The sequence below is a fragment of the Lissotriton helveticus genome, chromosome 5_1 (genome assembly GCF_964261635.1).
Source record: "Lissotriton helveticus chromosome 5_1, aLisHel1.1, whole genome shotgun sequence".
NCBI classification, from domain to species: domain Eukaryota; kingdom Metazoa; phylum Chordata; class Amphibia; order Caudata; family Salamandridae; genus Lissotriton; species Lissotriton helveticus.
This window is the reverse complement of record NC_136065.1, coordinates 974,107,385-974,128,701: the sequence shown is the minus strand read 5'-3', so window position 1 is coordinate 974,128,701 and position 21,317 is coordinate 974,107,385.

The following is a 21,317-nucleotide window of genomic DNA, read 5'->3' as shown; positions in this document are numbered from 1 at the left end:
TTAAGATCAGATTAAGGGATGCAAGATCCGTTTTAAAGTTGCTCACAATGGAGCAGTCATCTTTTTCCAAGTGTAAATTCATATCTCCTAGAATAGTAAAGCCAGCCATTTTCATAATTAAAGGTCCAAGGAGTTCGACAAAATGAGGTATCCATCTAGAAGCAATACCTGGTGGTCTATAAATGAGCACTCCCGAAAAGGTAAAATTCGGTGTGAGTGAAAGTTTAAAAATTGCGCCTTCACAACCCTCACATGGGAGTCTGTTGAATTCGCAATTATAGCGTTTTTTAAAAATAATTGCTATCCCTCCTCCTGGCGGTTTCTCACGATCGAGTCTGACAATAGCATAAGTTTCAGGGAGTGCCGTAGCTAAGTCAGGTCCAGAACTGTCTTGAAGCCATGTTTCAGTTAGGAAAACTGCATCGGGAACCTCATCCAAGAGTAAGTTGAAAATTTCAGTTCGATGCTTAGATAGTGAGCGGCAATTAATACTGAAAAATAGGAACTGGTCAGAAGGCATCTTATTAATGTTTGTGGGGTTTTTAGCCTGTAAGGCTTTTATTTGCACGTGGTTGGTGGATAAATGGCAACATTGACATGTAGTTGTATTTAAATTAGGGTCTATTGTCCTGCATGCAGAATTGCGAGTGGGTCGAAGGGCTAGTAGACCTTCAGACGAGTATTTTAGCCGTGAATGACTGACTGTGTTGGTTAATGCCTCGATTATAGGGGGGCAAGTAACCAGGTCCCTGATACCTGAAGGAAGAGGTGCCATAATGCCTTGCACGTCCGAGGCACGGACGGGCACAGACGGGCTGACTCTGGCGTGACTCCGGCGCTGGCGAGGCGCGTCCACTGTACGCGTCCGCTGTCGCGGAGGGTAACCGTATCCTTTTGTAGGAAAGGCTAGAGCGCTGAACCAGCTGCCGCCTCCCACTTAAGATGTCTGCCGTGAAAATGCTACCCTTCTGCTCGGTAAACAGCCCTGAAATCGGCTGTTACCGGCGAAAAGTGCAAGGGGAGTAATTTGCAGGGGTGGGGTAAGTGCTAATAGTATTACTAAGTGATTTCCGCAAATAGTGAGATTTTAAAATTTTCGGCGTCTAAAATACTGCTAGTGTTCCTATGCAATGCGTTTCCAATCAGCGACAATTGCACACACAGCGATATCACACAATTAGCACAACAATACTGTTCTACCTCCCGGCTCAAGCCTCAGGAGGGGTCCAAGATTAAATGCAGGTAGCACCAGTGTCAGCGCATTGAATCTCGCGTCTGAAGTCCCTGGGCTCCTTTTGTAGGAAAGGCTAGAGCGCTGAACCAGCTGCCGCCTCCCACTTAAGATGTCTGCCGTGAAAATGCTACCCTTCTGCTCGGTAAACAGCCCTGAAATCGGCTGTTACCGGCGAAAAGTGCAAGGGGAGTAATTTGCAGGGGTGGGGTAAGTGCTAATAGTATTACTAAGTGATTTCCGCAAATAGTGAGATTTTAAAATTTTCGGCGTCTAAAATACTGCTAGTGTTCCTATGCAATGCGTTTCCAATCAGCGACAATTGCACACACAGCGATATCACACAATTAGCACAACAATACTGTTCTACCTCCCGGCTCAAGCCTCAGGAGGGGTCCAAGATTAAATGCAGGTAGCACCAGTGTCAGCGCATTGAATCTCAAAATGAAGTGCTCACCATGTGTACAGTTATAAGTAAAGAAGACAGTGTTTTTCAAATTATAAAGCAAAAAAATGTGTAGTGTGTTAATACAAGGAGTAGTCTTTTCCAAAACTATAGTACTCACATCCTTTTCCATTATCAGAGGTTTCAGTGGATAGATTACTGTTTCTACCGTGAAAAGCCATGCGCATTGTTAGCAAAGGTGTGTCAAGAGAAATGTCGTACTCCTTAAACCTTTATGGAACCAACTTTTACCTTGTATAGAGATGTTAATAGTTAAAGTGTAGGTTATGCACTGTAGGTGCATATACCTACTTTGTCAGTTTGAGCTGTTATATTATGTTAGTTTATTCTTGTATAGCGCGTAATCACCAGCAGGTCTCTTAGCGCTTTTAGAGAGAGGGCCAGAGAACATTAGAGCAGTTACATATCCTCACAGGGAGGGGGGTTAGATTGAGTGCAGAGACTCCTTAAACAGGATGGTTTTAAGCTGTTTCCTGAAGGCTAGGAGTGCAGGTTCCTTGCGTAGGTGAACAGGCAATAGGATCCATAGTTGTGGGAGTAGGACGGAGAATGCTCTACCTCGTTTGGAAACACAATTGTATCGTGGAGGCACCAGGCGGCAAGCCTCGGATGATCATAATATACGACCTCGGACGTAATTCTCATGGCATTCTTTGATGTAGGCTGGGGCTTGGCCGTAGATTGCTTTATGGGCAATGCAGAGGCCCTCAAATGTAGCTCTCTGCTTACTCGGAAGCCAATGCAGCTTGCAAAGCAGGGGGGTGGCATGGGTTCTCTTCGGCAGCCTAAAAAACAATCTGGCTGCGTCGTTCAGTACCACCTGTAGTTTATTGATAAGATCCTGAGGGAGGCCAATGTATAAGCTGTTGCCGTAGTCTAATCTGGAGACAATTGTTGCTGATACAATCATCTGTAATGAGGCAGTTGAAAGGAGGGGAACAAGTTTCCACAATTTGTCTCAGGAGACCTATACACATTCCGACCACTGTGGAGACCTGATTGGCCATAGAGAGCTCGGCGTCAATCATAATGCCCAGGCTTTTCACAATGGATACTTGTGTGGGGGAGGTACCCAGTTCTTGGGGCCAGAAACAGTCACTCCAGGGATTGTTTTTCGTGGGTATGACAAGGACTTCTGTTTTGTATGGGTTTATTTTTAGGGAATTGGCTGTCATCCAGTTTACCGTGAGTTTGAGGATGTTTTGTGTAAGTATAGGCGAAATTCACAAATTCGCGGTCCGCGGATTTGCGTGAAATGGCAAAAAAAATCCGCGAGTTCGGGAATTTTCCCACGGACTTGTGGATTTTTTTGCCATTTGCACTATGTGACCACGTGTGCCAGCAACTTTGCCAGCGCGCCAAAAGGCGCCGAGGTCTCTTGAGTGAGCTGGCCAATATAGTGGGGACGGCCGGGAAGTCATTTCATACCACTAATGTGTGGTGGACGGGGCCAAACAGGCGGGGCTTCTATGCGAGTTCACATGCATCTTGTTTATAAAGGGTCAGAGACTGAGCAGAGCAGCAGATGAGTTGAAAGCAGCCTCCTGGTCACAGGAGCTACACGGGGATAGCGCTCGGGAAACTCATTGATGCAAAAATACGTTTGGCACAGGACCCCAGAATCCTTCAGATGTCCAAGACAGCTCTGCTGCCCGTGTTGTTACAAAGCCATTCTGATCCTGCTCAGTGGGTTCAGGTGCATGCAGCTGCTGCTGCTGGACAATGTCCCATCTCATACTAAACTGCCCCGTACAGGCATATGTTGGCGCTGGGCAGTAGGGTTCAGTGGCATGCGGGTGCTGCACGCCTGGTACATGCGCATACCGGTGCCAGGGGGGACACATGTTTATTGGTGCTGTGTAGCAAGTTATGACTTTACATTTTGACTGCACCAGACGGTGGTACCACCTACACGGCTCAGGAGCATCCAGGCACCAGACTTCATGGTGCAAGAGCATAATGGTGCTGTGCGGTTAGGGTATATATGTACTGGGGGCAGGGGGGCACTTATCACAATGTGTGCTCACACCCAGAGGGGGCCCAGGCAATTGAGCACAAATGGTTTTCACACTGAGAGGGCTCCGGGGAGTTCAGCAGCACGGGGGCTCACACCCACTGAGCCCCAGGGCAGTTCAGTAGCGCGGGGGCTCACAACCCCTGGGCAGCTCAGCAGCGCGGGGGCTCACACCCACAGGGCTCCCGGGCAGTTTAGCAGCGCCACCCTCTGGTTCATCACTGCCACATTCTGTTTCATCACTGCCACCCTCTGGTTCACCACTGCCTACCTCTGGTTCATCACAGCACCCTCTGGTTCACCAATGCCACCCTCTGGTTCATCACTGCCACCCTCTGGTTCATCACAGCACCCTCTGGTTCACCACTGCCACCCTCTGGTTCACCACTGCCACCCTCTGGTTCACCACTGCCACCCTTTGGTTCATCACAGCCACCCTCTGGTTCATCACTGCCACCCTCTGGTTCATCACTGTCACCCTCTGGTTCATCACTGCCACTCTCTGGTTCATCACAACACACTCTGGTTCACCACTGCCACCCTCTGGTTCATCACTGCCACCCTCTGCTTCATCACAGCACCCTCTGGTTCACCACTGCCACCCTCTGGTTCACCACTGCCACCCTCTGGTTCATCACAGTCACCCTCTGGTTCATCACTGCCACCCTATTTTTCATCACAGCACCCTCTGTTTCACCACTGCCACCCTCTGGTTCATCACTGCCACCCTCTGGTTCATCACCGCCACCATCTGGTTCACCACTGCCACCCTCTGGTACATCACTGCCACCCTCTGGTTCATCACAGCCACCCTCTGGTTCATCACTTCCACCCTCTAGTTCATCACAGCACCCTCAGGTTCACCACTGCCACCCTCTGTTACACCACTGCCACCCTCTGGTTCACCACTGCCACCCTCTGGTTCATCACTGTCACCCTCTGGTTCATCACTGCCATGCTTGGGTTCATCACAACACCCTGGGGTTCACCACTGCCACCCTATGGTTCATCACAGTCACCCTCTGGTTCATCACTGCCACCCTCTGGTTCACCACTTCCACCCTCTGGTTCATCACTGACACCCACTGGTTCATCACAGCCACCCTCTGGTTCATCACTGCCACTCTCTGGTTCATCACTGCCACCCTCTGGTTCATCACTGCCACCCTCTGGTTCACCACTGCCACCCTCTGGTTCATCACTGCCACCCTCTGGTTCATCACAGCTACCCTCTGGTTCATCACAGAACCCTCTGTTTCACCACACCACTGCAACCCTCTGGTTCACCACTGTCACCCTCTGGTTCACCACTGCCACCCTCTAGTTCATCACCCCACCCTCTGGTTCATCACAGCACCCTCTGGTTCACCACTGCCATCCTCTGGCTCATCACAGCCACCATCTGTTTCATCACTGCCACCCTCTGGTTCACCACTGCCACCCTCTGGTTCATCACTGTCACCCTCTGGTTCATCACTGCCACCCTCTGGTTCACCACTGCCACCCTCTGGTTCATCACTGCCACCTTCTGGTTCATCACTGCCACCCTCTGGTTCACCCCTGCCACCCTCTGGTTCACCACTGCCCCCCCTGGTTCACCACTGCCACCCTCTGGTTCATCACTGCCACCCTCTGGTTCATCACTGCCACCATCTGGTTCACCACTGCCACCCTCTGGTTCATCTCCGTCACTCTCTGGTTCATCACTGCCACCCTCTGGTTCATCACAGCACCCTCTGGTTCACCACTGCCACCCTCTGGTTCATCACGCCACCCTCTGGTTCACCACTGCCACTCTCTGGTTCATCACTGCCACCCTCGGGTACATCACAGCACCCTCTGGTTCACCACTGCCACCCTCTGGTTCACCACTGCCACCCTCTTGTTCACCACTGCCACCCTCTGGTTCATTACAGCACCCTCCGGTTCACCACTGCCACCCTCTGGTTCATCACTGCCACCCTCTGGTTCACCACTGCCACCCTCTGGTTCATCACTGACACCCTCTGGTTCATCACAGCGCCCTCTGGTTCAACCCTGCCACCCCCTTGTTCATCACTGTCACCCTCTAGTTCATCACTGCCGCCCTCTGGTTCACCACTGCCACCCTCTGGTTCACCACTGCCACCCTCTGGTTCATCACTGCACCTTCTGGTTCATCACAACACCCTCCGGTTCACCAATGTAGATTATGGGGAGAAAGCACACCTGCCCAGCCAGCCTCAACCGAGACAAATTAATTTGGGGCTGGTTAATGTGTTACTGACTTTGAGCTTCAAGTCCGGCACCTGCTTCCTTATCTGTAAGAGCTTCCTGTTGCGGTTTAATTTTTGTGACAGTAGCATTGTGCCATATTTGCAACTATTCTCTGACCCTGCTTCGAGGGTCAGAGCAGGGTCAGAGAATAGTTGCAAGTAGGCAACAAACTCTGGAGGCGCCGCTCAGGAAGCACTTACAGGGTTACAGCAGGTGCCCAAGTTGAAGTTAATTTCTTTGTAACCATTTTGTAAATGGTTACAAAGAAATTAGCTTCAACTTGGGCACCTGCTGTAACCCTGTGAGTACTTCCTGGAAAAAATGTGTCCCGCTCGCGGATTCGCAGATTTTTCCTCAATTTTGCAAGATTCGCGGATCATTCGCAAATTCCGCGAGCGGAATGAATTTTCGGCCCATACTTAGTTTTATGCCAGGTCTTGGGCGTGGGCGGAATTATCAATCCGAAGGATGAGTTGGGTGTCATCCGCATAATTGAAAACTCGGCAGTCCATACGGGCTAAGGCTGCCAGCGGAGGCTGTAGGTATATGTTAAACAGGAGCGGTGACAATGCAGAGCCCTGGGGGATGCCACAGCTGAGGGTGCCCCTGTCCGACACCTGTTCCCCAACTGGATCCTCTGGGACTGGTCAGACAGGAAGGAGTTGAGCCACTGGTGTGCCTGTCCGTGAATGCCCAAGTCAGTGATTCGGGCCAGCAGTTGTGTATGGCTGACCGTATCGAACACTGCTGATAGATCTAATAAAATCAGGGAGCTTGGTTTTTTATTGTCAGCCATAGTTCTGAGCTCGTCGAGTACAGACCACTTCACCTGCTCGGTACTGTGGTGGGCTCTAAAACCCGCCTATCCGGCTTGGAGTAGATGGTGTGCCTCCAAGAAGGCCAAGAGTGTCTTAAGGACACGTTGTTCGATCACTTTAGCCAGGAAGTAGAGCTGTGAGATGGGCCTATAATTTTTTAGGATAGTGGCGTCTGCTCCAGGTTTCTTTAGCAGGGGTGTGACTCTGGCCTCCTTCAGGTTGGAGGGTCGTAGCCCATCTCCAAGGAGTTGATCAGAAGGGTAAGGATCTGCCTTTCCAGCCCAGGAAGGGCCATTCAGAAGATACTTGGGGGGCAGGGGGCAGCGGGGGAGCCCGATTTGGTGTGCTGCATCAGAGCGTCAGGAATGTGGAATCTAGATTACGGAAAGTGGTGAGTTGCTTGCAAGTGGTAGAAGGGACCTGATTCTGGACTAGTGAGCCCTGGTTAATAGGGGTGTTATCAATCTCAGAGATGATGTCCTTGACTTTCTGGAGAAAGAAGGACTGGAACATGTTGCAGTCAATGGTCGCGGCTGCGGACTTCAGTTCAGACTTTTGACTGAGTTCTTTCAATATTTTGAAAGTCTCTTTCTGTTTGTTCAGTGCGACTATGATTTGTGCCTCGTAATATTCAGCTTTCCTGGTCAAAATGGATTTTTATACGAGGTGAGTAGGATTATGTAGGTTGTCAGCTCGGGAGGATCATATGATTTACCTCAACGCCTTTCGGTTTGGCAGAGTCTTTGCTTCTTTTCCCTCAACATCTCATTGAACCAGGGGGCCCCCTTGCCTCTAACTCTTTCCCTCCGTTCCGGGCCACTAAATCTATGGCACTGCGTAAGGTGTTAGTAAGGGTTACACTTTCTTGATCAATATTCCCTCCTTAAAAATTGGCGGGGGGAGTCTACTAAGGGTATCCATTAGGATGTCTGCATCGATTTTTTTCCAGCTTTGCAATCTTCTCCACCCTCGGGTGGTTGCGATAGTTGGCTATCCAGCGGAACCCAGAAGCTAATTAGCTAGTGGTCTGACCTGGCATAGGGGCTGATGTCCATTTGACTGGCCCGTGGTTGCGAGGTCCAGATGAGGTCCAGGGTGTGCACTTTAATGTGGGTGGGGCCATCCACCAGTTGATGGAGTCCCATAGAGCTCATTGCTGTCTCAAATTGGCTAATGAGCGGTTCTCTCGGTACAGTATCCCAGTGATAGTTGAAATCGCCGACCACCAGGTGATGTTGGATGAGTAGAGATCAGTGATAATGTCTGAAAAGAGATCATTAAATCTGGGGGTTTATCACGGGGGGCGGTAAGCAACCAGGCAGGAGGATTTAAGTGAGATTTTAACCCCTAAAATATATGTTTGTCAATGCTTTCTGCCACAATCTTGGCAACCATCATTCTAGTGTTAAAGAACATGGTCACACCCCCTTCTCTCGACTTTTCTTGTCTATTATGCCTTAGGGCATCGAAGTCCCCTGGGACTTAAAAGCTCACCTGTTCCTCGCCTGCACTGCCCTCCCAGGTCTCAGCACTTCTTCTCTGCTAACGCGGTCTAGTGACTAGGGGGAGAACACCTGCTGCTTAGCAGAGCTGATTGGTTGGTGGGCGGAAGAGAAAAGTTTGATAATCATGCTGGAGCGGACACTCAGCGAGAGAGAGAGACACGCTTTAGCTCCCAGGGCTGTCCTCAGGGCAGGCTAACAGTTGGTGTTAAGAAATACTGTTTTAGCATTTTACTGTTTCACCCTGCTGCTGTGTATTGTTTGTTTTGAATGATATTGATGAGTTTATCAGGCCTGCTAATTTAAACATTGCATTTAAGCATGGGCGTAAAATCCGTTCCGCTCGCGGATTTTCGGCAAATTCGCAATCCGCGAACTCTCGCGAATTTGCCGAAAATTCATAAATCTGTGCGAAGCGGATTTTTTGCTTGGTCGCACTTGCCAACTAGAATACTATACAATTTCGCGGGACTAAACACTTGCGAACACCTAGATGCGGCGGGCAGCGACAATCTCGCATTTGCGAGATTGCAAAATTTGCAATTTCGCACAAGTAATCCACCAGCAGACAGCATAAACCTTGAAAATTATGGTTTTTATCAGAATAACTCCTCAGGTTGACATGTGCCTGCACTTTTTCTTGCAAGGAGTCCATTTTGGGGGGGAGGGGGGTGGTAGGAAGGAAGTGCCCAACAGTCTCCAACTTCCTGTTCCTGTCCAGCAGGCTCCTCCCAGTGCTTTCTTCATGTGCTGGTCACTTTGACTTGAATCTTGACCTGGAAGGATTACTTTTTGTGGATGCGGCTGGATATTTGGATTTTTGCAAAACTGAAAGCACTCAGCAGGTGCAAAAGTTCAATCTTATCATTTGTAACCATTCCCTGTAGTGCTTCCTGAGGGGCCCCTTCAGAGTTCAGTTGCCTACTTGCAACTATTCTATGACCCTGCTCTGACCCTCACAGCAGGCTCAGAGAATAGCTACAAGTATACAACAAAGGTCATGTTAAAAAAAATTAAACTGCAACAGAAAGCAATTACAGATAAGGAAGCAGGTGCCAGCCTGGAAGTTCAAATTCAGTGACACATTAATCAGCCCCTAATTCATTCATGTCAGTTGAGGCAGGGCAGGTGTGCTTTTCCCCCCATAATCTACAGTGATGAACTAGAGGGTGGCATGGGTGAGCCACAGGGTGGCATGGGTGAGCCAGAGGGTGGCAGTGGTGAAACAGAGGGTGGCAGTGGTGAAACAGAGGGTGCTGTGATGAACCAGACGTAGAAACAGCATTGTCGAGACCGTTGCTACCCGACAAGTAAGTTCGCGTTTGCGAACTGGTAAAAAACCCTTGCGAAATGGCAGAAACACTTGCGAACACACAAAAAAAAAGGAATCCGCAAAATTCGCGAGAGTTCGCGGATTTTGCGGATTGCAAATCCGTAAATACGCAATTTCGCGGATTGCCAATTCGCAAAATCCGCCCATGAAGCTCCTGGTTGATTGTGTTGTACTGATTTTGCAAATGTTTGTAGGAAGCTCAATTTGAAGTTTGATACAATTCTTCATTTTATCTGTAAAAAAAGGAAAGATGCACCTGGCTGAGGCAGTGAAATTGTTCAGGAGAAATGAATAACACGTTAGTGGTACACTAGATATAAATTTGTTATTGTGAGTAAAAAATTTCGAAAATGTTTAGACAATACATTGATGAATCACTGTTAAAATTTATTTAGCCGTGTGTAACTTTTAATGATTTGATTATTTTCTATTTCTGTAGGAGGAAAATTGAGATTGTCGAAAAGAAAACTGCCATGTGAGAAACTAGATGGAGAAGACAAATTAAACGTTTCCACTTTTGAAAAAGCATCAACATTAACATTTTTCGAAGATCAAGAAAAAACTCGTGCTTGGAGGAGTATTTAATTTTCTGTGAAGTCTATCCTGGGAGGCATAGTTGTTTCACAAGAACAAATGATTTGGTTACATAAGGAAAATGCAGCTTTCTTTAAAAAATTTGGATTGGTAGCTGTGCCACTGGCTAGTACTTGCTGTGGAACTGTATGTGCAGGTGGAAACAATGTTGAAGAAGTTTGGACTATTTCAGAACACATCAAGTCATCTGAGTACCAACAAATGTCTGAGGATATGTAGATCATAAACATGTTTACATAGCAGTAGTGGTTGTGCTGTAAAGTTTCTATGCCACTTTGCTAAATTCTTATTTTCAAAGTTTGCAAGTTACAAACTTGCCAGATACCTTTTGCATTCATGTTCTAAAACTACTATTGTATTATAAATCACTGAAGTTGGATGTGATGTTTGTTGTTGAGTGGTTCATATAGTTTGTTGATATAGTTCTTGTAAGTTTGTAATGTTGTTAAATTATCCTAATGCACTAACAATATTACTAGGGATTTATTTCTTACTAGGTATTTTAGATTTCAATATTATTACAGTAATGAAATGTTCACTGAAACTGGCAGTTCCAACTCCTCGCACTGCACCTGTGCTCTTGCATGTATGTGTATATATACAGTACTTAACACAACTTTGATGCCAATGAGAGATGTTAATGGAGAAGCCAAATATTTGTACACCGTAATACACTCACTTGTTATGCAAGAGTGAGGTCTTAGTAGAGAAATCATTCCTTGTCCACACTGTAGTATGCAGAGTTCTCATAGAAGAAAGAGGTGTTGGCAGAGAGACAGTGTGTCCCATACAATACAACACCCACCCTCATTCAAGAGAGTGGTAGGTTTTTCAGAGGTCAATCTCTCCACATATCCTAGCATTTATGGACATTAATCTCCTATATATACCCTACTCCTGATGCCTTTTACTCCACGGACAGTCATAAGTTGTGAAGATAGTCTTTCCACAAACCCTACTGTTCAGGGCTGTCATCTTGGGGAAAGGACTCAGAGGAAACATCATTCCCTCTGCACACCATACTATGTGATGCTATTATCTTGTTGAGTGGTGCTAGAGAACAGGCCTATGTCTTCTCACACTCAATGTACTACACAGTCACATCACCCTGTGGTGAAGTGTGAGTGAAGAGGACAACATCTCCTCACACTATATTACACACACCTCTTACTCTGGACAGAGATGGCAGTTCCTGTCTATACCTTACTACATATAACTGTCACTCTGGGGGAAACTATGTATTTCTGTTATCATGAGAGGTGGTGTGATCGAAGAGGGCTCTGTCTTTTTAGATTCTCCTGTGCACACCTGTGGTCCTGAGGTAAGGTCTCCGTAGATATGTCTCTTATTGTCCATGCCATAATATAGATACTCCCTTGCACCCTTCTATGTACACTCATCACTTTGAGGAGGGATCCTAGTGGAGAAAGAACTCCCCGCATGGTGCTATTCATGCCTGTTTACATGGGGAGATGTCTCACATAGATATCAGTCACTCCGCACATTAAAGTATGGAAATCCATCATCTAAAACAGACTCCTCAGCATAGAGGTCATTTTCCCCCACACTATACTTGTACCGCTCATCCTTGGGAGAGGTAATCTCTCTTTACACCCTACTATTCACACTGATCGCCTTGAAGAGAGGTCTCATTGGAGAGGCCAGTTTCCCCCTACACCCCGCAATACATAGTTGTTTCCCTAGGGAGAGGTATCATATCAGTGAAGAGTCCAGTGTCTCTTCACACTCTACGATGCACTCCTGTCATACTCTGGAAAAGTCTTAGTGGGCAGGCCAATTCTACCCACAACCCATTATAATAGAGACTGTAAGGCATATGTACTGTAATGAAGGCGAGTGTACATTTTTTTCCAAAACAAATATTACGATCCTAAAGACTCTCATGGGATCATAAAAAAGTAGGGTTAGTAGAGACAATGTCTCAAGAGAGGGGTCTCAGCGCAAAGGCTTGTGTGTATGCACACTCTATTACTCACAGCCTGCAATGCACAGAGGTTATCCATGAGATATAGGTTAATTATCTAAGCTTGCAAGAGTCTCATGAGAGTCGGACAAATATAGGAGTGGAGGAAACATTTGGGTGCTCCCACTATCACAAGAGTCCAGTGGGTGTCACTTTCCCAGAAAAAGATAGTTATACCATTAAATAATAGCATAATATAGGAATAGGGTGGCTCTGACAAGAGCCTTCCTGTTTATAGTGTATAGCCATTAGTTGCACATAGAATTGGATGCATTCCTTGATATTTTTAAGAACAATCCTGTTTCCTTCTGCATTGAAGTACTCTCCATCTCGCCTATAGACACCTGGCATATCAAAACAGATATTGGTATGAGAAATAGAGCTCATATCAAAGTCATGAAGACATGCATAAATTGTTTTATTAACATGCTTTTGGGACTTCTCAATCTTAGGACAAAACTCTTTTGTCCATTAACATTTTTGCCTTTGACATTTATTTGAAAATATAAACACTTTTTAAGAAAAGATAGACATCAATTTTGAAAGGGTCTCCTTCGGTGGGATTTCAAGCACAGCCCCTTTGATTGTGCCCAGGTCATTGCCACACAGTGCATTATCAGCAGGTCGAGATGCTCACAATCGAAAATGCTCTCCACCATTGGTAACAATTGATACCACTTCATACCTCCATGGCCAATCCAAGTAATGTCCAAGTTTAGAAATAATATATTTTAGTCAATACCACAATTAATGGCATATTCTTTAGCCCACTGGATAAAGCTATGTCCAAAATCCAGAGGCGATGAAGGTGTCAGTCAAAAGAGGAATGGGAAACTTCAGGAGAAACATGAATTTACATGAGAGAAGAAAAAATGGGAGGGTGGCAAAAGTATACATGTAATTGGTCATTTGTGACATTTAGAAAAGTAGTTTAGGTTGTGAACAACTTCTGTTTGTATCATGCACAGTTACTGGTTATACATTATGAGCTATACTATTGGATGAATTTGAAGATCTGCTGTGATCCAGTGAGTTTTTTGAGTGTCATTTACAAACTTAAGCAAGTGAAGCTTGCTGTGTGGCCTCGTACGATCCCATGAGACTCTCGTGAGAGACAATTGAAAATTTAATGAGTAACCCTGCCTTCGGGTCTTTTTATGATCCTGTGACAATCTTGTGAGCTCGACTGTACAATGAGAGAAAAAAGTGTGTAGTGGCACAGTACAGGTGCCATTACCTGCTTAAAATAACCATTAAGAAAAACAAATAAACCACAGGTTGTCAATCTTGATAATTAGCTTAGAAAGATCATTAAAGGGAATTGTGGTACCTATAGTACATGTAATATGGAATAGATACTATTGTTGTGAGAAGAATGCAAGACTGAGTTCATAATAGGGTCAACCAATAGTTTTTTAAAACTTTATTTACCATTTTCACATAAATCACGACAATATATTACATGATCTCAATGCAGCAATACAGTAAATGAGACACCGTGTTTTTTTATTCTTGATGTAGGAAAGTTACAATCAGACATATTCAGCCAGTGGCAGCAATTACCTAAACTACCTAGGCCTACTTGCCCATCTCGCTCATAATGGTCCCCGTACCCTCTAATAGTGTCGTTTGCAAGGCTAGGGTCAGGGGAAGGGGGGAGTCAACCCACACCAGTGGGATCTAACTCATCAGGTGGCTGCGATGGTGTGGCCTCTGCAATGTCCAGCAGATATGTCTTTAGTGGGCTCCATCTGTCCTTGGGTCTGGATGTCACAGGTAAAGTAGATGTGAATAGGTCACAATATGTGTTACTGTAAATAGGACTGTTTAGACAGGTCTTTGTAGTAGGGATAACCTTATTACCCCAGTTAGGAGCGATTTCACGTTTGGCGAGGATCAATGTATTAGAGGTGAATCTGTGCAGCTGCTTTGGGAGGTTACAAACATATCCTAACAAGGCCACCTTTGGAGTAGGACATAGATCAAGGAGATTCATACGTGATAGGATGCTGTAAACAGCTCTCCAATATCCTCCAATTTTCACACAGTTCCTGTTCATGTGGGCAAAGTCTGAGTGGTGTGTACCACATTTGGGACATGTATGTGGCCAAGAGGGGTCTATTGAGTGAAATTTACCTGGGGACATGTATGCCCTCCATAGGAACTTAAAATGGATCAATTTATGGCGACTATTCAGAGAAACCTCCTTGGTCTGGGTGCAAAAAAAAGACCAATGGGTGTCCTCTATGGGGTGTCCCAGGTCACACTCCCACAGCTCCTGGACTTTGGCACCTCTAGTTGGGATTACTGTCATACAGGCTTTGTATAATTTTGAAAATAGATGGTCCCCACCAGTGTTGGTGATCAACATTGTTAATGGTGCAAAAGATTCCGCCTCTTGAGGGAATTCTTTTATCTGCGCTCTCAGTGTGCTACGAAGTCTATTGAGAACGAAGAGGTTCATGAAGGGTACTTTGCTGAACCTCCCATCAGTGTCAACCAAGAGGTGACATTCCCTCTACAAATTAAAAAAAGGGTACGATGTGTTTGACTGCAAGGCTTGAAAGTTCAGTTACTTATATCTGTTGAAAAACCTCAGTACTTAAGATTGCCCTTGGTGGTTTGGAGGTGAGAGAACTGTAATCTCTTTGACTTGTGCTCTGCAGAGGTGATTTGATTTTTAAGTAAAGGAGATTAGTACATTTGGCTGCCTTCAACATACAGCATCATTTGTTCTCTGTGTATCAATATTGAAATAATATAATATATTTAGAAATCAGTTTCAATATCTTTTTTCATTATGAGAGTGCTAATATTTGAATAGTTAAAATGTGATTGCCAAACACTATAGAGTTTAAACCTTTGGAACAAATAATGAGAAATTAATATTGACACTTATATTGTAATATTGTTGCTCTGGTAAAAATTGCACTTTTGTGTTTATTGTCTATGTTTATTGTACTATGTTAGTTACTGTTGAAATTCCATAATTTTTATAAAATGAATTGTGATTTATTAAGTAAGAGTGCTTCCTATTGAAATAATTCTACTTGTGATATGTTGTTGACAACCAATCTGAATTGTGACTTGTACATTGCAAAAAATAGTGAGTCATAATTTGCGAGTCGCAATTCCAAATGTACAACAGTGTCAAAGACACTGTTAGCGATTCCCAATGGGGTCACAAAATGCGAGGCTCATCAATATTATTGAGGCACTAGCATTTTGCTACCCCATGGACAATGGCTGGCCCTCCCAGGGATGGTGGCCTGCTGGGCTCAGCAGACCACCATGTCTGGGACTGCTTTTAAATAAAGCAGCTTTTTTTTCTTAAATGCAGCCCGTTTTTCTTAAAGGAGAACAGGATGCATTTAAAAAAAAAAAACATTTTGTTACATTTTTTAAGGGCAGGAAGTGGTCCCTGGGACCACTGCCTGCACTTAAAAAATATTTTCGCATGCATTTGCAAAGGGGAAGGGGTCCCCTGGGGTCCCCTTCCCATTTGTGACTGCATTACCACCTACTCAAAGTAAGGAGTAAATTGCGACTGTTTTGCGACCGCAATTGCAAAACAGTCATACATAGGGTTCAGAGTCGCAATTAGGAAGGGACACCCTTGAAACGCCCCTTCCCAATAATGACTCGCAAACGCTATTTAGCAAGTCTCAAATAAATTGCGACTCGCTAAATAACATTTGGGCAATGACCTCGTAGGGGTTTTGCATGTGCAAACGGGTTGCAGACCTGTTTGCGCATGCAAAAACGGGTCGTACATCTGGCCCTAAGTATCGCTCTGGAGTACTTAATGTATGTTACAAGTATTGTACATAGTATATATTAAGTATCACTCAGACAAGCGTTAGCTAAGAGGATATGTTGTCATAAAAATGAAGCATCGAGCCGTTATAGAGTATTAAGATGAGGAGCTAATTTATGAAAATGTACTTCAGAGATTATATACTCTATTATAGTGGAAAAAACAGGATATTATGATCTGTTTTACTGTCTACATAGAGTCTTTGCTGTGTAGTGATATGCTACTGTAGAAGCTGTTTTTACAGACCTTATGAACATGTGTTATTCAGCGCCAAGATACCTTTGGGTGAACGTGCACTTTACAAATACACATTCTATGTTATGTTATTATAAACCCTGTTTACTGAAATAAAAGTGTCTACATGGAGCTTAGCTTCTCATCAAAGGGCTTTATGCCCATTCTTTAATTGGTAGAGAGCTAATACTGGAGAGGGATTGTTTTAGAAAACTCTGCCATACTGAATCTATAGCATGTTGAAATGTAGTAGCACAGGACCCAGGTTTTGTTTTAATCCTTCAACACAGACTGTCAATACTGTTCAGAGGAATCGCTAGAGAGGGTGGTCTTAGAATAGTGAACCAAACACCTTATTCAGTCACAGAAAACATCTTTACAGAGGGATGGCTTTCTCGGTAAAGCCTTTCACAGCCAGCCTTCATCTTGAAGAGAGATGTCACCAGAGAGACCACGCTGCCATAAAGAAGAAGCATTTACCATGTATAGAGTTATAATAAAAGGAGACACTCTTTCATGAAACTGTAATGTACAGAATCTGCACCCTCTTGAAATGTGATAACACAAAGCTTAGTATTTCCATGCACCCTTCTACACAGATCCTTTGTCCTTTTGAGAGGCGTTAGTAGACAGATTGGTGTTTCTATTGTGAGTCACACACCCTGTTCACTCAAAGGAAAGATCTGTAGAGAGAGATGGGTTCATTAGTGAATCCCTTCACACACATCATTTTATCTGTAGGGAGGTGTCAGTAAAGATGGTGTGTTGTTCGAAAACTGAACCATTCATACAACATGTTGTCTCAGAGAAAGCGTCTTTATAGACAGTGAATTACTCAATATAGCCTTTAACATCCCGCCTTCAATTTGCAAAGAGTTATTAGTAGTAGGAGCAGCCCATGTAGGGAAGAGTGCTGGGGTTGTGTGGCAGGGTGTGGTAGGAGTCAACAGATGATGACGAGGCAAAATGAAATAAAACAAAAGAAAACTACTTACTTTGCGCTTGCTGCATCGTCAACTCAGCAAATTTAATTTACCTCGTCATTGTTTCTTGACTCCCTCTCCACTTCGCCCCACTTCTCTTACATGCACTTGCCGCTCCTGATTAGTAGAGAGGGAATGTTGGGACAGATGTTAGCCATTCACTCAGTATACAATTTTATTATAAATGTTTTGTTTTGCATTGCGGTTTACCATGCTCAATCTTCACTTTATTAAAATGTGATAGCACAGAGCCTAGAGTTTTTCTGAGATCTTCTACACAACCCTTTACTCTGTTAAAAGGTATCAGTAGAGAGCTTGCTGTTCGTAAACCCATATACCACAGCAGGTACCTGTTTTCTAAGTTCTTGTACACAGGTAATTATCTCTCTGCTGAGGTGTCACTAGAGGGGCTGCTGTTCCTGAGTAGTATGAGATAGGATTAGTGTTTTATGAAATGTAACCATGCAGAATGTATAGCATGTTGAAATGTACTAGCACATAGCCAAGTTTTTCTCTTAGTCCTTCTACACAGAATGTCAGCTAACAGATTGCTGTTTGTAAACTGAGTCAAACACCCTGTTCACTATGAGAAAAGATATGTAGAGAGAGATGTGTTCATTAGTAAAGTACTTCACACTAACTGTTTAACCTGTAGGCAGGTATCAGTAAAGGTAACACGATTATTAAAAAACTGAACCATTGACTCTGTATAGACTTGTATGAGACAGTTACTCTTTCACGAAACTCTACCACACACAATCTGTACCCTGTTTGAATTTGCGAGCAGAAGGTCAACTGTTTGTTTAAAACTCTGTAAAGTAATCTTTTGCTTTGTTCAATGGTATCAGTAGAGTCCGTGCTTGCTGTAAACCCATTCATACATCATATTCTCTGTTATGTATTTTATGTTCTGTTATGTTAGCAATATTTGTAGAGCACAGAGGTGTCTAGGCAGTATTCTGTTCCATCCAAAAGTGCAGAGCAGAGAGACCACAGAATTACAAAGACCTAAACAGCCAGGTTTTTGAGACTTTCCTGAAAGCAAGCGGACAAAGTGCCTCTTTGATGAAAGAGGTAAGACATGCCATGCCTTAGATGCTTTCAGCACAAAGCTCTTGCCACCCCAACTGGCTTGTTTGAACCTCAGTAGTATAGCTAATTTAGCATTATGAAAGCATTAATATCTGTTGGAAAGATGTCATTTGAAGCTCTGATTAAGAAAACAGAGGTTACAATCATGGGATGTCTTATAGGCTATACAGAGTAACTTGCAGATAACTCTTTGCTCAATCGGAAGCCAATGCAGGTTTTTCATAACCTGAGATACTGAGCAAAATGTGGAAACTTTTAACAGAAGTCTAGCTGCAGCGTTTTGAAGGATTTGTAGTTTGTTAATATTGTATTTATGGATAGTGAAAAATAGGCTATTGCAATAGTCTAATTTAGACAGGATCACGGAAGTGATTAGAGTTTTTTTGAGTTTTTCTGGAATCAGAGGAAACATCTTTTTGATCGTTCAGAGGGTGCAGAATGCAGATGAGGTGAGTTTATTCACCTGAATGGCAAGATTTAGTCTGTCATTGATAATCACCCCCAGATTCCAAGCATTATATACTGGCATAGAAATAGAATCCATAATAGCTGGCCAAGCAGATGGAGTCCAAAAGGATGATTGGGCACTAAAAATACTTCAGTTTTTCCTGCATTAAGTTTAAGGCAGTTTGAATTCATCCAATGATGCACAGCCAGCATGCAGCCATGGAATCTGACCCCAGTGCCCACCTCGTCATTTCCAATGGATACGACAATTTGGGTGTCATCCGCATAGGAGGTCAGACAGAATACAAAACTTCTTATCAGATTGGAAAGAGGAGAAACATCAATATTAAAAAAGAGTATGACTCAACAAGGACCCACGAGGGACCCTGCAAGAAAGGTAGAAGAGTTCTCCAGTTCAACCTTTACATTAAAAGTTACTATCCCCACGTAAGAATGATTTCATGTTTCTCATAACTCTTGATTGTTTCTTCATTTTCTGTTCTGTTCTTGCCTCTTTTTATTTCAATAAACTTCAAACTTAAAAAAGTTACTATCCCCCATCTCCCCTCTGATAAAATGTAGAAGCACAGGGCATTGTGCTTGTCTGAGGCCTTCCACATGCACATCCTTTACTCTGTTCAGCGATTTCAGTAGAAACCTTGTTGTTTATAAAGCCGTTTAACACTGGAGGTACTAGTTATTTAAAGACAGGACAACTGTTTGATCAAACTCTACCATGCAGAACATATAACATGCTGAAACACACTAGCACAGGGCCTACTTCCTCTCTCAATCCTTCTACACAGACTGCCTATTCTGCTCATAGGAATAATTACAAAGGGTGGTCTTACTGTAGTGAACTAAACACACTATTCACTAAGAGAAAACATTTTTAGAGAGGGATGCATTTATCAGAAAAGCCTTTCACACCCAGCTTTATCGTGAAGAGATGTCTCAACAAAGACGCTATGTTGTTATATGAAAAGAAGCATTTAGCCTGTATACATTTATAAGAAAAGGAGCCCCTCTATCATCAAACTCAACCGAACAGAAATTGTGCCTTTAAAATGTGATAACACAAGGCCTAGTGTTTCCATAGACCCTTCTACACAGATTGCGTATCTTTTTCAGAGGTGTCAGCAGACAGATTGCTGTTTGAAAACGGATTCAAACACTCTGTTCACTCTGAGAAAAGATCTGTAGAGAGAGATGGGTTCATTAGTAAACCCCTTCACACCCACTGTTAAACCTGCAGAGAGGTGTCAGAAGAGGTGTTCTGTTGTTAAAATGTAACCCGTTATATACAATGTTCTCTCATAGTGAGAGTCTTTATAGAAGGTGAATTACTCCCTTCAATCTATGCAGAGCTATTTGTAGAGAAAGAATGCTGCGATAGAAGTCAGCCATTCAGTCTGTATAGAATTGTATGACAAAGGCTTGCTTTTGCATCAAACTTTACCATGCTGAATCAGCATTCTGTTAAAATGTGATAGCACATGTCCCAGAGTTTCTCTGAGACTGTTTATTAACACCCTTTACTCTGTTCAGAGATATCAGTAGAGAGCACTTGCTGTTTGCAGTGCCATATAAGACAGAGGAAACTAATTCTCATAGTTCTTCTACACATACCTTTAGCTCTCTGCTGTGGTGCCACTAGAGGGGCTGCTGTTACAGAGTAGTGTGACATAGGATCACTGTTGTGTCAAACACTACAATACACAGAATGTATAGCATGTTGAAATGTACCAGTATAGGGCCTAGTTTTTCTCTTAATCCTTCTATACAGACTATTGTTTTCAGTAATAACTCTGTGAGAAGCAGAAATATATATCATGTGTCATTTATTTCATTTTCTCTGTAGGGCTTGCAGTCAATTATTGATTCCAACAAACGAGCACAAAAAGAGGAAGAAAAATCAGCGGTACTACCAAAAAATGTCCAAACATGAACACAGTCACAGAAATGAAACAATGGTGAAAAAATATAGGCACCCAGTCTTTATAAAAAAAAAAAATTAACATCATGTAGACTTTCTTCTGAAGTTGTAAGTAGTTCTGACGATCTGTCACCATCTAAAAAAGTTGTTTTCAAAAAAAGGTAATGCTAGAAAAAGAAAAGACCGATCAGACAGATTCGAAAAGAAGACATTCAAAGAACTTTGGCAGAAGTTCTTCCATAGAAGAGTAGTGTCAAATATTATGAGAAGCATGAAGACAGAGAAAAGCAGAAGAGCATTTAAAAAGCAGAATGAGTTTTCTGAGTGTCTAGTAGACAAGGTATTTGTTTTAAAGAGAAAGCCAATTATTCTCATTTCGAAGAGAATGAGAGGTTTAGATGAACTGATTAATTCCCTTAATGCGCTGCTTATGTGCTTTACAGTCCACCTTGAACTCAGCCTGAAGGGAAGCTGTTTTTCTGTTTTGCTGGCCATTTTCCATGCCCAGGTGGTGAGCTATCACAGGACCATAACCACTGGGGACTACGAGCCCCACAACCCCTGAAAGACTAACATCGCCCTTGACCAACCGCTGACACCTATTCCGATC